General features: G+C 42.1%; 1 protein-coding gene across 2 annotated transcripts in view; it reads right to left on the bottom strand.

Annotated features, from left to right (window-relative positions):
• The window catches only part of XYLT1 (xylosyltransferase 1), a 175,479-nt gene that overhangs the window by 157,933 nt on the left and 1,068 nt on the right, over positions 1-16,478 (bottom strand). The gene's annotated exons all lie outside the window — the stretch shown is intronic.

Here is a 16,478-nt window from a genome sequence, read left to right on the forward strand (position 1 = left end):
TGGTGATGTGAACCAAAACTGAACTCAATTTTGAGTAAGAAATGTTAAAGGAAACATCAACCTGAGCTTAGAGAACTAAATGTCAACTTGGTGAAAAGCTCCAGGTGACTTTGACTGCAGTCAGTCACTACCAATCACTACTGAATATTTCAGGTCTTACAGCTCTGCCAGGACTTTACAACTCAAAGGACAACAAGCCTTAAGGGAAGTCTTAACTCCTTCAAAGTAATAGGTCGGGCTTGATGATCTCAAAGGTCTTTTCCAACCTAGTTAATTCTGTGATTGGGAATTTTTCCACCAACTTCAGAGGAGTTGAGAATTCACTACATATTCAGTGCTGGATATTAAAGGATAATGGGCATTGTCGTTTTATTTTAACTCATAAGGGATCTTGAAAAGATAGAAACTAGAAATATCAAGCACAGTGTCCTTGAGCCCAGCTAACAGAAACATTAGTACCATGTAAAGCTCCTGCACAGTGATGTGGATGAATCACACAAATCCATCAATAACAGTACTTCACCTTCAGCCTGAGCTCCACTACCTGTCTGCCCTTTGATATCCCAACACACCACAAACACAGATATGTTGAACCAAGGCCAGGACATTACCCTGTGACACCGGCACTAACTTCCAGTTCCCCTAGAGACTCTAGTCACCATTTAAGAGATTTCAACATTAGAAAATTCACAGTTTTTCCTTCCTTCCTTAATTTCTTTTACTGCTGATACAGTTTATAGCATTTCAAACAATGTCTGCAACCTTCCCATTATGCCATGCCATATTATGCCATCATTGTAGGGCACAAACTGCAGTGCCCTTTGAGAAGATGTTGATAACCCCTCATTCATATTATTCAATATCTGAAAGGACTGTGAGTTCATATCAAACATGAAGCATTGCCAGGGTCCCTCGCTGCACAAATAAAAGCTGCATGGCAGAAATACACTTCCAGAGGCATTATGCTAAGCACCAGCTACAAAGACACTCTACAGAGTATGCAAGTGCACCACGTGAATTTCTACAACCACTTTCTTTTGCTATTGATCAAGGTTGGTCTATCTCAGCAAAAAGGTGACAAAACTGCTACTCAAATGCTCAGAAACAATGAATTATCTTTGTTCAGAAAAGGGATGGAAGAACAGAAGTAGAGAAACACATCAGTGAGAATAAAATTGAAATGGAGAACAGGAAAATCTGATCTTTAGAAAGAAGAAAGGTGCGAGCAAAGAGGAGCATAGACATGGACATGAAAGTAAATTTCCATGGCATGCTAAGGGAGCATCCAAACAGAGAGCTCATCTCTGCCCCAGTGAGGGGGCAGGTGAATCAGCCTTGTGTGGGCTGGGGGGTGGCTGAAGGTGCAGCCTCCTGCAGTCAGCCCTGGGCAGCGGCCGTGCCACAGGGCAGGGACAGAACAGGAGCTGAGCTGAGCTTCCATGGCCACTGCCCGGGGCCCACAGCAACTGCAGCTCAGCCTGCTGGGGGAAGGAACCAGCCAGCTTTCAACAAAAAGGGATTTGAGGAGAAGTGCAGCAACAGAGATACCAAGAAGTCAGGAGTTAGTAGCATAGTAACAAGTCAGCTGCTCTAAAATAATTTAATCCTACACAAGTTGCTTTGAACATCTCAGGAGCAAAGCGGCTAAAGCTACCTTCCAGTAGCAACTAATACCTCCAAAAATCCATGAAATGCATAGTCTGAAATCATTATTAAAACACAAGTTCTCTCAAACATGTGCCAAGTGTTTCTTTTTTATTTTTTTAACACAACAGCGGGTCCTGCAGCAACACACAGAGCCTAAATGGTGAGATTCCTCAAGCTTGCCCTAAAGCCTTAACATACTCCTGCTCTCCTCTACAAACCACGACCTTGTCTGTAGGCAAACTGTGAGAGCTGTCTAAGATCAGGGCATCCTGCAGGCACCCTCTGCTCCCAGGGCACATCCACCACTGTGGCACAGCTTCACTGAAGATCTGGACACTGTTTCTGGTTTCTCTTTCACAGCAACATTGTCGAACTCTGTTCCATAAGCCCAAAGATCTTACTCTCACAAAAAATTGTCTAAACAAGGAAAATAATATTAAAAAAAAAAAAAAAGGCAAAAAAAAAAAGCAGAGAGGCAACTTGACCAGAGTAACAGAGTAACAGCAAAGAGTTGCTTTGTCTGCAACCAACTCACAGTTATTCCTCTTTCATCATGTGTAGAAGGTTTCTTACACAATTGTTAAAACCAGCATAACCAGAGATTACCCAGAATTAAAACAGCTGTGAAGGATTTCTGGACAGTACTGATTTTGATTCTGGTTTTGCTCAAGTATGAGCCACAGAACTGCCCCCCAGAATGGCAGGCAAATATCTGTTCCTGTGCTCATTCCTGCAAGGATGGGACTTGACATCAGTAGTGCATTGCAGCATCCTCACAGCACTTCCATGTGGCAAGGAATGAGCTTTTGGCTAATTTAAACACATCAGGGTAATTCATTAAGTGGTTAATAAACTGTTAACAGAAAAGGTATTACTCAGTAAGCCTGTTCAACTTCACAGGAAGTTTCCTTGGGTAGGACTGAATTGTTTGGTCCACAGATTTCTGCACACAGAAGTTGCAGCTGAGCAATGCCTTGAGTAGTGTCTTCTTATGAACTGTATCACCAGCAAGGAAACATCTGTGTTCATTTTGTTTATTCAGCAAGCTTTGGAGCATTAGGGATAATAGAAAAGCTTCTTCTCAAGGACTTATGCTCACAGTCAGCAGCTGGAAGGCCAAAGGTTTGGGGGGTTGCTGTGTGTTTTTTTTCTCTTCATACACACACTTAAGGATATTGATAATCTTAAAAGAAATATTAGGCTTGCAACTAGGTATGTTCAGAAGATACTCTTATTTATGCTGATCCATGCAAAACAAATGACTTCATAAATATCTGTGTTAAATCCTGAGAAATAAAATGCACAGAATTAAAGCAGCATAAGCTGCTTCTGCTACTGGCAGGTGAGCACTGAGCTGTGGGAAACGTTACCTTTCACTGACTTCCTCCAGGCTGAGACAGGTTTGGGGCCACAGATGTGTGCAGCTCACAGAAAAATGATCCCAATTACTGATGTAGCAGAAAGAAGATAAAATGAGTTCCCTCCACCAACTGCTCCAAAACAGAACCAGCTGCTGCAAAGTGAGCCAGGCAGAACCCCAGCCTGCAGCACTGGTAACAGGATCTAACCATCACTGGCCAGACCTGGAGCACCCATCCCACCAAATCAGGACAGCTGAAGTCCTGATACCCTGGGAGGGTCTCTCCCCTTGGGGCAGGAAAGGTGCCTGCACAACACAGCTGGGCACCTCGAGGGCTGGCTACTGTTTTTAAACTGACAGTTTCAGGTTTGGCTTAAACAAATTCAAGACTCTGAAACTGAAACAGAGAAAAGAGCTCACTTTCTTCTCCTGAGAATCCTGCACAAGGTGATGCCAGGCACATGACTTACACTCAAAAGATGTAGGCAACAGCCACGTTTTGCACTGGTATTGGAATAAGAATTTGTCACAGCAAAGTACATTTCTGCCATCTCCTTAGGCACAGCAACCCCCAACAGATATTGTGGCAAAAAAACCATCTCATGCTTTTCTTCAAATGCACCTTCTCTTCTGCATTCCTCAGTGGGTCACTTACCAAGCCATGAATGCCCTTTAAACCTTCCAGCTCCTTTGGGAGACTGCTCTATCCAGGATAGTCACCCTGCCACTAAAAAGACCCCAAACAACAAACGAACACAGATGTGTGGCAAACATCACTCCTCAGAGCAGCTTCAGTCCATGTGTTTGCTGTCTGCCAGGCACTGGTACACACCAGCCTGGTCCCTGTCCAGTGACTCAGAGCTTCTGTTTGACTGGGAAGCAGAGACAGCCAGCCTGTGTTTTCCTCCTCCAGGAGAGGCCACACAAGCAGCATTCTGTAAAGCTGGGAGGTGAATCTACATCCACACAGAGCACCTTTCTTCTAGACCCTGAGGCTTTGTTTTATTTTTCACCAAAGTTCAGTTCATACAATCATGGCATCATTTAGGTTGGAAATGACAGTAATGCCATTGAGCCCAACTGTTAAAAACACCATAAACCAGCCATTGGAGCTGACACACTGTACAAGCTGATCTGAATACAAGACAACAACATAAATGTTTGCATAAACATAAACTTCAACATAAATGTTTACAGTTTAACCTCACACTGGCAGATGCCTGGGCTAATCATCACTTATGGGTAATTTGTATATCTCCTTAGGTGGGGATCAATACATTTAAATTAAATTCTAACACAGGTAATCCACTTGAATACAAAGCAGGCATTTCAAACCATTCAGAAACCCCACCTATTCCCCTTAAATCTGGCCCAAGGAAGTCCACCAGTCACACACTGAAGCACATGGCCTCTAAAAAGCTGACTGAGAGAATCAGAGCTAAAGCAGAATGCAACAGAGATGAATTGAAAACACTTGTCATCAACGTAATGTTTCCATAATGCAAAACTCAGCACAGTCTTCCTGCGTGAGCATCCTTAGTAATTCAGCATGGGATTAAATTATTAACTTTCACTGAGACCAAACAAGGCCAGCAGAATATGAAGAACCCTAAAAAAAATTTCCTGAATTTTAGGTTTTTGCACTCATAAAACCACTACAAATGGAGAGTGATTGTTAAATAATTTCACCACTGCCAAGAGAAATATGCAGGAACTCAAGCTGTAACTGGCCAGCAGCACCAATCTCTCCTATCACAGGTAATTCCATTCAGACCACCAAACAGAAAAGAACATTATATCTGCACTCCATGTCCTAATGAAGACACTGTGGCTCTGAAGAACCACAGGTTATTCTCAGTATGCTGTTTTACTTGAGCTCTTACACACCTGCATCTTCATCCTACAGTAAACAACTGAGAACACTGAAAAAGGTGGAATTTAGCTGACAAAGGTGTCTCAATATCAGTCCTGTACAAAAATATCTCACACATCATTCTTACACAGGACAATGATCAAAGGTGGAACCAACCCTGAATGTGAAGATTTTCTAAAAGAATCTGCTAATAAAAGAGCACGAATTTGATGAAGTGATGACTTGCCACATTCTAGACTTGTTTAAAGTGCATGCTGCAAAGCAAAATCTTTCTAAGCAACATTCAGCCTGGAAAATTCTAGCCTGAGCAACTCTTGCTTATATTTGACCACAAATATTTGACTACTGTGGAATACAGGTATGTATGCATGCCTCTGTTTGCATGAGAGCTGCAAAAGTGAGTCTTGAACACATTTTACTCTAATAAACAGGAAGGGGAGAAACACAGAAACCACCAAACCACCAACTCTCTACTAAAGAGAGGATTGTAACACCTGTGGTATCTCTGTGTTGCTATGAAACTACCATCCTAAACGTAGCAACAGATTTAAACCTTTAAGGATACATTTTGCTCTCTGTAGGCAACATAAAACAGGAAAATGCTGCAGAAGGGTTTATTTTAAGCCAAGAGGAAACAGTATTTCAAACTGGACAACACAAGTTAGGAAGACAGCAATTTACCAATGACAGCAAGCTAGGAAAAAAAACCAAAACAAACAAACCTAAACCAATTTATTCAACAGTGAAACAGTATTTCATAATGGAGTTACTATTTACCAAGTGTGGAATAGGGACCTGAAGCACTTTCCTCACCGGTTACCTTAATCCACTTCCTACCAACACAGTCCCAGCTGAGCTCCTGAAGTCACTGCCATAACTCCCAGTGACTCCCAGCTGGAGCCGGGAGCAGCCTCTGCAGCCACTGACAACAGCCCCAGAAACAGGAGGGAATTGTTCAAGGATGAGGAGGAAGTGAGTACATGAGGCTGTGTTAAAACTAAGAACAATACACAAATAATACAGAAACATTTACAAGCAAACAAAACACACAGCACCCCGTTCATTTCCTACCAAAGGCTTGGAAACACTGAAGCTTAGGTGGCAGAATTGAGAGCAAAGCTGGGCTAGTTCTGGTAACTAAACTGGAAACACAGCCCTGGGGCTGAATCCAGGAGAGTATGAAATTCAAGGGCTTCCTTTCACTTATTCCTTCCAGGTGACACCACTCCACAAACAGGGAGCATCTGGAGCACAGTGCATGGCTGATGAATACGCTCTGCAAAGTTACACTGACACTTCAAAAGCAACAAAATGCTCCAGCAGTTCTGAGCTGTCCACATAGCACAAAAATAGAGATTTTGATGAACCATTTGGCCTGCAAGACCCTTTTTTCCTTCCAGTTATTCATGCATAGGTTCTCTATGAGAATTACTGTAAATTTACATCAGTGCAACCAGAAAGTGAAAATCCCCTGAAGAACTCAAACTACAGAATAAACTATTGATAACACCCTGGGAGAAGGTAAGATCATTGTTCAGACTCGTGATGGTGCTAAAATGGACAAACCCAAAACCACTTTGAATAACTGCAACAAATTTGTCTGAAATCTTTTAACATATATTTGGTTGCATAATGGCAAATGAACCCTACAACAACTTTCACATAAAATACCTTTAGGTCAAATTTTGCTGAGTGAAGTACATGCTTAAACCCATGCATCCCACAGCACCTATAGAATTAGAGTCCCAGGCTACACAAACCCACCCAAAATTCCAAATTAACCTGGTTCTTGCTCTGCATCAGCTACATTTTAAAAAGGCTATTTATTATGAGATTCATGAGGTTATTATTATTATGAGATTCATTTATTATGAGATTATTATGAGGAACTTTTGGAAAATTCCTGTCTTCTGAAAGCACAATAAATGCATTTATATTTATCCAACTTTTAAACTAGTTGTGCTCTCAGAGGTCCCATGGAGCCTTGCAGCTGACCCAACATTTTGTTCTTCCCCACACAGGAGCTTGTCCTCCTGCCCATTTCATGTCACATTTCACTGCAGCCCTAACCAAGGGGAGCAAGCACCCCTAGACTCACACTCTAGATGCCCACTGCATCTTCACACAGGGGGACAGGAACAGGCCAGTGCAGTCTGCTTTTCTTAAACATCCAGGGATGAAAAAAATCAACTTCAAAAGAAAGCAAAGAGAAAAACCACCATATTTTTAAACTGGGGGTTGAGGGTGAGGAGCAGAAATCTCTGTTTACACTGTCAGTGAAGTGAGAAGGTTTGAGACCATCTTCTCCTAATAAATAGTCATTAATCACTTGCAGTCACTTAGCACAGGAGGTCATGTGGTGGCAGCCTGGCCAGTGTAAATGTTTAATACTGAATTAGATTAGAAAGGCTCAGGACAGTGTCATCACAGCTACAGTGCTGCCTGCAAAACCTACCCAACTTTCCTTTGCTTTCAGTGTCACTGAGGCCTGACCCAGGCTTTGGGGATGGGATGATGTGGTCTTGCTGTGAAGGTGAGACACAGCAAAAGTCACAGAGCTAACTACAGAAAGCCAGATGGCCAGGAGTTTATTGCACCATTTTATCACTGTACTGCTGGAAAACCCTGTCACCTATTCGATCAGAGCTCAGTTAGGAACATGAACACAGGGGTGATGAGCTGCCTGCAGGACAGACTGCACAGGAATCTCCAGCTCTCTCCTGGGGGTCTCACCCAGCACAGGGGCACTGCCATGTACTGGCACAGGACATGCAAAAATACAGAGCCAAACATCCTCACTGCGTGTGCACAGAGCTGGAGAAGCAGCACTCAGATGGCTTCACAAGAATATTTCATAACCCTCCTCCCCCTGTCCTCTACTCAGCAGCTCAGTCAGAGCCAACTACAGCTATAATTATTGTCATAATTATTATTTTAATAAGAATCAATGACTTATCAAAATATTGCGCTGAAGACTTTCACGTCTTTTGTTGTAAGACTGCCAAAAAGGCAGCTCATTGCTGAGGTACTGCTCCATGTACTCTGCTAGCAGGCAGCACCTCCAAGTTTCTATTTCTGCCACTGAGTGACTAAACTCAATTCCAGTGAATGCCAAAACGTAAGCAGTTTGAGGCACAGTAGCTGTGCAAAGTATTATTATTCTCGTAGTGCATACACACTAACAGCTTTGTTTACTACACTCACTCCTCTTCTGCTTGTTTCCTTGGTTTTACACACTGTGGGCCAAGTTGCTGAACTTAGATGCCATAAGGTAGCCACCTGAATTCTTATTTACATATTTAAACAGCTGTCAGGCACCCACAGCAAGTTTCAAGAGCATAAGCAAGCCTGTAAACATCTAAGTCAATACAGGTAGGTGCCAAGATGTATCCCCAGCTAGCCAAATGTGGATTTCTGCAGACAGGATGCTAGTTTTCATGAGATTATTCTTTTCTACAATGGAGGATTAGCTTGAAGATAGATTATTTTTTATTTACATGCCTGTTCAATATGACTCCAATCCAGATCTCTGCTAACACTCCATTTCCACAGAGAACTCCAGTTTACATTTTCATAATTAGCAGATGGCCATTTATTTAGTTGGAGCTCCAGGTACACAGAGAAAAAGTTCCTTAACTAATGACACTGGCAACTGTGGGACTCCTCATCAAGGGTGTCAGTTGTCACCCCACTGAGTTCACAGGTAGAACACGTAGGACTCTACTTGCCTCTGTGACATGCAATGGTGCAATTCTAAAGAACCAAAAATTCCTCTGGAAATGTCATTTTTCAGGTTTGTTGCGCGTCTCCCAAGTAAGGGTCAACAGGCTGGATGTAGTTTCAGAGAGATTGCTTCACTTTAGTCAATACAGTCACGACCTCACACACTTTTTCTTTGAAAGAAGACACTTTCAGTTTCAGGGAGATTGCTTCACTTTACAGTCACAACCTCACACACTTTTTCTTTGAAAGAAGACACTTTAAATGAACCCTGTGTGCTCCTGAATCAGAAATAATGCAATTATAAAGAACAAAGATAACCAGAAACAGGTTGGGTTTTAAGAACAAAATGAGATACATCTCAGAAATTCAGACAGCATGAAATCCAAAACTGACCACCACAAAAAGTCAGCGAATAGCATCAGCTTAAAGAAAAATACTCAGATTTCACCAACATAACTGAACCAAAAAGTACATCTGAAGGGCAAGCAAAGGCTGCAGCATGAAGCAGAAATGAGTGTCCATGACTCATTCAACCAAATCCAAGTTAAACTGAAGTTTGCAGTGTCATTCAGCTTTGTAGAATTGTTTTAAATAAGCATCCCACTTACTCTCTAATAATAGAACAGCAACAGAACAGTAGCTTGAAAACAAAATATATGTGGGAGGCATTCACGATCTGACCTCAGAGTCAACCACACACTAGTGTGAAATCTTTTTTAGCTAACTTTTTTAATTAACTGGTATTCATTTATTGGTTTCATTTCATCTTTAAAAAAAAAGCAGCATATTATAGATGTGTTATAAATAGTTGTCCCTTGGAGGAATTCTCTAATCATCTCTAAAAATAAGAAGTCATATGATTTCAGTGTCCTGTACTGACCCTTTCAGTATTCAGCAAGGTTACACTGTATATATGTTTAGGTAATGCTACATGTTGCTCAATTTTTATACCCACACAGTTATAAAAGCCTGTTCTCTCCACTTCTAGTGCATACTCACACTCAGTAAAGCACTTTTTTCAGTCCTGTATTTGTGGTAAAGCTTGAGAATTACTCCATAGGAAGCACAGGTCCACAAGGCATGAAAACCATTTTGTGCTTCCAAGTGAAGCCTGGAAATATCCTTTACTCACCCAAAACTAGCTGGGCAGCCAATTTATAATGCTAGCCCCTTGCTGTGTTCTTTCTTGATCCATCCATGCTAATCAATCCCTGAACTTATCCCACCCCTAGGCTGTACAGTGCCAATCACAGAGAAATTCTGAGTAGGAAGCCCTGAAGCAGGGTTTGTGGAATCCTGTGCTGAACAGGTCCCTGATGGAAATACTGCAAAGTTCCCTTTGTGACTCTGGTAAACTGCTAGCAGCTTTAACTTGCTATTCAGCATGTAAACTCTTCAAGACAGGGACCTTTCCTCACATATGTCTGTGAAGCTTCTAGTGCCCAGATGGTGCCATACAAATGAATAATAATTATATTTTCATGTAGACCATTATTGTGCATAATGTAAATTACTTTCACTGATCCAAGAGGAAATAATTTTCTCATTTTGAAATGAAAAGAGGGAGTAAAAATAATGATTACTTGTTTGATGCTCTCATTATAACAATAATTACATTTGTGGGTCCAGAATCCCCAGCTGGTCTGTACTGACTTTAATGGAGTTACACCAGTGCATGGCAGCTGACAAGCTCCTGGTCCTTGCTGAAGATCTCAACTGCTTCACAAGAACAGCTTACTTCAAACCCACACTGCTTTCATGAAGGATGGGACATTAATTAAGCAATCAAGCACACTTTGCAGACTGGGGAAGACAAACACCAGACCTGGCATCTACAGAAATGGATTCCCACACACATGGCAGGTACCTGAGCATCACTGCCATGGCCCTGCCTTGCTGGCACAGAGGAGCAGGCTTCTGCACAGATGCACACCTCAAATGAGCTGAATTGCCTTCTGGAGACACTCAACTCTGCTCATGAGAAGGCCTCAGACCCCATGTGTGTTTGAGATTCAAGACAAGCTTAAAAAGGAAACACCCAAATACCCAAAAGGAAACAGCCATAATCAGCAGCACCAAGTGTGAAAGGGAAGAATAAAGTTGTGACCTGCCAGGGCTTGGCTCCTCTGGAGGAAAGAGATAAAAACCACAATTATCACACTAAAGAGGACTAGTCTGGAGTGCCAATAATTGAAAAACCCAAAACTACCTGTCACCCTCAGCTATGTGGCCCTAAACATTTTGCTAAAGATGTCAAGAGGTTACTGATGAGAGTAGGCAGCCAAGACTTTCCCTTGTCTCACAGAGCTGTCTCCCATTCAACATGTGCTCTGTGGAACAGCACCAAAGCCTACCTTTCTTAAACAAAAACAAAGGACTGAGGTTCCAAGTCTAAAAGTCAGACTCAAACACTTGGAACTGCTAGTCCTCAACCCCAGCCACACACACCAGAACCCACGTGCCCTCTGAGTATCCACACAGGGATGCTCCTGCCTCTGCCCAAATCAGACATCCCATCAGCCTCAGCCAAAAGAAAAAAATACAGGACATTGTATTCCAATTAAAGAGCTACTGCAAAAGCTTCAGTGAAGTGCCAGATCTAATTTTAACACTATAAAGAAAAACCAGGAAGTATTTGATTAAAATTAATCCTTGAGGTTACATAATTTGACTATTGCTACAAATTAAGATCACTTCATGCTTCCATTGTACTCCTGGCCCTTCAGCAAGCACTAATAAGATGCCATATCACAGACTTCCCTTGCTGAAAGGAAGAAATATTTTGAAAAATGTTTCTGAATAGAGCCAAAACATGTGGCAGGTAATGAGGGCCTTTTACACCAAAATGTACCCATTTTGCAATAGCTGACAGGAAGTAAATGGGATTTGTACATCCCCTGTACAACAGCTGGTCTTCTCTTGCTAAAAAATTTAAATGCTTCTATTTCAAAGGGAACATCTGCAAAATCCCATCACACATTAAAGAATAAAAAAAACCAACACAACAAAAAATACACCAGTGGCCTGGAAACGGCTTCTGATCCATCTCCTATAACACATTCCCACATTCCTGCAGAGAAGATGCTTAACAAGGTAACTGCTGCAGGAGACCAACAGTCTAATCTGGCTCTAATACTCCCCTTAAAAGATGCATACATTATTTCTCTTGCTGCAAAGATTTGTTTGTTTTATTAACGTGTGCCTTGTTAAGTGCTAAGACTTTGTAAAAATGATTATGCACCTTCCAGCTGCAGATGAATTGTCTCCCCCCTTTGCCATTACTAAATGATGAGTTGTCTCCATTCCCCTTCTCGATTGTTATTAAAGCCATATTACAGCATGATTAAGCTCCTGATAATAAGTAAAACTGTATTTAACAGTCAAGTCAGTACTATGGGCCCATTCTCTAAGAAATATATCATTTTTGGCCACATAATAGCTTGATGCTATTAATTTTATTCACAATGCAGAGTACCTTAACTCAGCAGTTTCACTGAGCCTGGTGTTCCAAAGTGAGACTCAGTTTCCAGAGATTGATTTATTCTGCACTGAAGTTTAACACACAAAATTATTAGCTCACATTAAGCTTCTTTGCACTTCTCAGGTCTGGAAATTTTTTTCTGAAAACCAGTTTTCCCTCATTACCTGTGTTCAGATTAAATTACTGAGGCCACAGGTCAGCATCAACAAGATACTTAGAGTGGAATACATTTAAATAGATATCATTTGATTGTGTGTACATATATGGAACCTATATATTCACTGATTGAACCAAAAAGGATAAACCAGTGGTGGGATAGTTCCTTTTTTCTTGAAAACTCATTTGTTGTATGGAGCTTAACAGCTAGTTGACACTTAAGTGCAGCTCTGTAGAGTGAACTCCCAGGGACTACAGTGACTCTTTCAGCAGCAGCCCAGCTCCTCTCCCATGGCAGAGGCTCCCTCCTCCAAGGCACACCTTCTGCCACCCCTGTGCAAAGCTGAGCTGTAGCACTGTGCTGCACTGAAAGCTGTGCTCCATCCAGAAACTCACTGGTCCTGTACCTCCCACACGGATGCTCAGCACAGGGTAGGTCCAGGCTGCGTGTTTTGTTTCTGGCAAAACAGTGCTGGGAATCTACCTGCACAATCTAAACATTCCAGGGGCAAATACACTTCAAAAGAAAACTCTCATTTCCAAACCTGAAAGAATCCCAAGCCTTTATGTGATGCACAAGGTGAATTCTGCACTGGTCTTACTTTGGGGAAGCATTTGGAAAAGGCTGGGGGAAATAACTCATGGATGAACCTTAGGGAAAGTGGAGTAAAGCCTCCTGGGTTTTCTTTCCTCTATGATTCCCATGGTGTTTTCCAGCATTAGACTTGCTGCTGCTTTGCTTCTAGTTACAACAACTGATCCCAGTTTTTATAACCCTTAGCATGGAGCAGAGCAGCTCCTGGATGCCTTTCCTAGCTTCAGCAGCCAACAGGGATTACAGACTTTAGGCACACATTGTAATTACTTTTTGCTTCTTGCACCTTTAACCTGGTGGAGCTCAGCATGAATCACCAGGAGGTGACAAGGAAGGAAAAAGCAAGAAAAAACAGGCTTGAGCACATTCAGCTGATCACCCTGTGGAGGACCCAGCCTCACTCTCCACACTGCCAGGAGAAGAAGAAAAATCCACATTTCCCACAACAGATATGAAATTAAGGAGAGGCACTGGTGATCCTCAGGACTGTCCTCCCTGGCTTAACTTCTGCTTGGAATTAAAACACCTCACAGGAATTAAAACTCCTCACTGACCCCAAACACACTTTCTTTTCATTCTACAGTTCTCAACATTTTGAGCTATCGATATGTTTGGTTCCTTTGACAGCTTCATGCTGAAAGAAACATACCATTTCTTTAAAAGAACACACAAAATTTCAGACTGAAGAAATGCTTTGATCCCACACCAGCAGGCAAGAGCTGTATTTCACTGAACTGACAGTAACAGTGCCCTGGCATTTCTGCTTTATGGCACAACAGGCAGCAGTGAAAACCCAAGGCTAGCAGGAGGCTCAAAGGAGCAGCACGTACCCACAGACAGTGCCTTCAACACCCACTTCAAGGCAGGGGCCACAGCTGGGCACCACAACTGCATCCCTGTGATGCACAACAGCCTGTCAGTGCAACATCACAGCAGATGCTCTGCTGTCACATCCCTCTCATCCTCAGCAGCCCCAAAGCAGAGATTTGCATCCCATTTTCTTGCCTTTGGGTTCCCAACACGCAACATCCACAAGCCCCTTCCACCATTGCTAGCAGGCTGCACTAAGGAAACCCAAGACTGAGCAGCATGCTTACAGTATTTTCACAAAAAGCTGTTGCATACTTTTCAAAGATAAAGACCCTTCCATAAAAATCAACACATTCTCAAAAGGGAGCTTAATTCTTCTGTGCTTTTGACACTTGAGTAGTGCTGCATGAATAAAGCTTGTGCAAAGGGTGCAGCTGCCAGAACGGTTGCAAGTACACACTGAAATCAGTGCTAACCATACAGCTGATATTTCTTTAGAAGTATCTATACGCTGATTTAATTAAATATGGAACAACTGCAGGAAACTGCTTATGACTAATGAAAGCTCCAGGTGTAGCTGGTCAGGGGATCTAGCACAGTAAGTGTTTTCAGTTGCAAAATTGCTCAATTCAAAATTGTTTCTTCCTGCCAAGTTGGCAATTCCCATTCAATTACATGCAGGTACAGTGGCAAACCTTTTACTACAGCACAATGTTATTTTATCTACCAAATGATAGTGCTTATTGCACGTATCTGACAGCACTTAATAAAAATCTAAATATATGTTAAACACCTGGTTCAAAGGATTATGTTTCTTTTCCTGCAGACACAGATTACCAAATCCTCACATTACTTATGTCTAACTCAATAAAGTAAAATAGGGACCCCCATTTCAGTCTTTTACACAGGACTGAGACAAATTAAAAACAAGATAAATAAAGGCACTGTAGCCTCATATGGCAACTTTCAGACATAGGTCTGAAAAGCACTGTCTTCTGCCAAGTGTCCAAAATCTGGTTTGCATAACTATTTAATATAAGGGCTCACATAAGGGTAGTTAGCAGGGCAAGTGAAAAAAGTACAAAAACCACAATCAAGTACTACATCACAGACGAACATTTAGCAGCCTTTCAAAAGTATGCTCCTCAAAATGCATTAAAACTCACCATTCCACTCACAGACCAAAGACACATTGAAATCAATACTATTTTTGGTTAAAATGCAAGACTGAGAAATCTTTGAAAAGTCCTTGGAGGGCCCCTCAGATGTGCTTAACCCAAGACATGTGGATATAATGGAACCACTGTACTCACACCAGTCAGCTTCTCCAACTGTTGCAAAACAATTTCACATACACAAACTATGGAAAACATGGATTGAGAAGGATACTAACTTTGCTTGGATATTAAATTTCATTTTATGTGCAAACAAAGCAACAGGGGAAAAAAATCTTCCTTTATATAGATGATACACAATTCCATTTCTCAGAGATTTTCCTCGTGAACCGAGTCAGAAATCAAGACTGGTAACATAGGCGAGACTGGTAACTTTACCTACCAATTTAACACAGCTGCCAAGTTTTTAAGGCAGAAGACTACACAAAGACAATTTCCCTGTCACTTTTCCGCCAAGCACACATTGCAGTCAATAGGTGGATACTTGAGTGTGAGGTTTTGTATTCCGACCAAAGCAATTTTAAGGATGGTGGCCCCTTCCCAGTGTGCAGGCTAAGCAAAACCACAAGTGCCATAAAGTCATCTTGAAGAAGCCTTGCCAAATCACCTTCAGACAAAGTGTTGTTAAGTACCCTGCCGCTCGCTTTGAGCATTGTTGCTCTTTATTTTTTTTAATATCAAAGTCAGACGTTGTGGCACAGCCCAGTGCGATCCATACCAGTCATTTAGATAATGAGGAGAAAATAGGTGCACTCAGCATGTGTTTTAAAACATGTTTTCCATTCAGAACCCCAGTGCTCCATCTTTAGGTCTTTGATCAAAACTGTATGCAAAAGGCGTGATTCATAACTGCCAGCATCAAAACACTCAAATTCAGTGTCTGCGTGTGGCCAGCACGGAAACAACGCGCTCTCCACCCGAACCTGGCACTCGTTCCAGCACATCCAGGGCAAGCTGGACACTGTGCCAGGACATTTGTAGGACAACTGCTTAGAGTACATGATCCAACATAGCCCTGAGCCCACAGAAGAGGATGATTTCCTAGAAAGTCTGGGGAGCTGGGCAGCGGGGCTGAAGCTCCAGGTGCAGCCTGCCCTCTCCCGGCCCCCTGCCTGCCCAGGTAACAGCGTCTGCCAACCTTGGTAACCCACAGTGGAGAGATCAGGAAGGAAAAAGCTGAAGACTGAGAGATGAAAGCATAAAATACTTGATTGACAGGAAAAGAGGAAGAGGGTAAGGTGATGGAGGAAAATAGTGGAGCCTAAATAGCTACATTTATGAGCACAGCAAATACCAAGATAAGATTATCTGTAGAAACAAAAACTGAATTCAGTAAACTAGAATTTTAACTTTCACATCTAGAAAGCAGAGCAGGATCTGCACTCAGTGGATGGGTACATACTACAAATTGTCCCAAACGTTAGTGATGGAGTACTCGTGTGCTGGGAGCTCAGCTCTTTGCAGCCTTTCGAGGCCAAACCACTCAGTTGCAATTTACAAGGGTAAGTCACCTCTGAGCCTCGCGTTCTTGCTTTTTCTCTCAAGGATGTAAACAAAAATACAGAAACTGACAAAACTAAGCATGCACTTCCAGACGCATCACATACTTAATGTAAGCCTACTGCTGAAAGAATAAAATGAAAACCAAAGGAAGCTTC

This window comes from Passer montanus, unplaced genomic scaffold (genome assembly GCF_014805655.1).
Source record: "Passer montanus isolate IOZ18808 unplaced genomic scaffold, ASM1480565v1 scaffold8, whole genome shotgun sequence".
NCBI classification, from domain to species: Eukaryota; Metazoa; Chordata; class Aves; order Passeriformes; family Passeridae; genus Passer; species Passer montanus.